Genomic DNA, 1744 nt, shown 5'->3' with positions numbered 1-1744 from the left:
CTGAGGGTCATCTTGGCATCTGTGATCTTTGCGTTCCTCGGCCCGGCACCAACGCCACAGGCCTTTTGACTCGGGAGTCCCGACAGGCATCGCAGTCGTATCTGTCTTTAGAAGCATCCGGTCAGATGTCTTTTAAGGTCTCGTTCCGAGCGGTAGCGACAGCCGCACACCCCAACGATCCATTATAGCGGCTTAGGACTTGTGAGAACGCCAAGCTAGGTAGCTCATTCTTACCGTAGGCTTTTCAGGCATCCCCTTGTGCGGTTCTCGGAAGACATAGTTTTCTTAGCATCTTCTTCCTGCAGGGTTCTTTGAGCCTCATCGGCTCCGAGCCGGCCGTCTCGCCTAGGTCATCTCGTTCCGCAATCTCTCTGTCCTCACGGGCATTTTTCTCGCCAAGAGATTTTTCTCCTCGTGGCGTCCCCTCGTTTGTCATGTCCTGTCCTGTGTCACGGGTGTCTGCACGTATTTGTCCCGGAGCTGCTCTGTCCTGCTGCATAGCCTGGTGTAATTGCACAAGTCCTGGAGACCTGCAATTTGGAATGGGGGATGTAGTTGTATTCTAGACGGTATTCCTAGATTCACACAGGATGCTTGGACCTGTTAAGTTATCCTACAGTTGTTTGAATTTTCTCCTAACTTTCTTTCAGATGCAGACATTTAAGATCTGTGGCAGAGCGCCCCTCCTGGGTCAGGGGGTTTTCCCTGAGAAGGTCAGTCGCTGTTTGTATTTGCAGGGGAAGCATAAATGGTGACTATGTTACAGCACTGTTCTTTGTCTATTATTAGGAAGTCCAGGCAGATAGCTGCAGCCAAGGCCAAGTGTGCCAGGTGAGCAGTGGACAGAAGCAGTTGTTCTCGCACAGGTCTCAGTTTCTGGTGAAAGTCTAAGCATCCCCTTTTTTTTCTTTTTTTTTTTTTTTTTTTTTTTTTTTTTTTTTTTTTATTTTAGGCAGTCCTCTTGCGAGATGTCTCTGATCCCAGATGTCTGAGGCCAGGTGGGTGCAAGCTTAAGGTGTAGGTGGGCGTACTTGTCGGGTCAGGGTGGTGGTCTTTTCTCAGTATCTCAGTGTGGTTTTTTTTGCTTTGTTTCTTTGCAGGTGTCATTGCTGCCCTAGGCGTGTGAAGGAACAGAGTCAAGCGGGTGAGTCGGCATTTAGGCTGGGTGACTCATAGGTGACCGTTATGCGGCAGCACGCTAAGCCTGTACCTTTTCCTTTTGTAGGTATCCTCCTGGCAGCCTGTTGAGTCGCATCAAGATTTCAGGTGAGCCGGGGCAGCGGTGCGTCAGAGTTCCGGGGATTCCTCTTTGCAGGGCGCTAGTTGCATTTTCTGTTTTGTCTTAGGTACCGTGAGGAGGCGCATAGCTGAAGTTTGGTAACGGCAGCACCGAAGCAGACGTAGAGAACATGTCGCCGTCCACGTCCGGCTGACGATGGATTTTGTCCGGTCGTCTTGCAAAAGCTAAGTGTCGGGGCCAGTAGGTGGGAGAAGGGGAAAAATCTTTACTATCACAAGAGACAATTAGATGTTAGCTTAGAGGAGAGGCCCATAGTGGGACGGGCCCCTCGGAAGCAGAGGGAGAGGGTTTCTCCTCAGCCTCATCAGAGTCTTCGCTGGGCAGGGCAGTTCCGATCCATCTTTGCGTCCTCACGAGGTTTTGCGTCGGCTGCCTTCTTCGACTCTCGATGTCGTCGTGGATCTTTTCACCCGAGGAGCCCGCCTTCACATCCGGAGCTCTAGC

The 1744-nt window shown here is 51.3% G+C and overlaps 1 long non-coding RNA gene across 1 annotated transcript; it reads left to right on the top strand.

Moving 5' to 3' along the window:
* Positions 1 to 948: 948 nt before the first annotated feature.
* On the top strand, positions 949 to 1372 carry LOC128817859 (uncharacterized). Its single transcript, XR_008440318.1, has 4 exons — positions 949 to 998; positions 1101 to 1144; positions 1226 to 1266; positions 1347 to 1372. It is a non-coding gene; the product is annotated as an uncharacterized LOC128817859 (long non-coding RNA).
* The last annotated feature ends 372 nt before the right edge of the window (positions 1373 to 1744 follow it).

The sequence above is a fragment of the Vidua macroura genome, chromosome 21, assembly GCF_024509145.1.
Source record: "Vidua macroura isolate BioBank_ID:100142 chromosome 21, ASM2450914v1, whole genome shotgun sequence".
NCBI classification, from domain to species: domain Eukaryota; kingdom Metazoa; phylum Chordata; class Aves; order Passeriformes; family Viduidae; genus Vidua; species Vidua macroura.
Note: the sequence above shows the minus strand (reverse complement) of the source record. Positions and strands in the feature narration are given on the sequence as shown.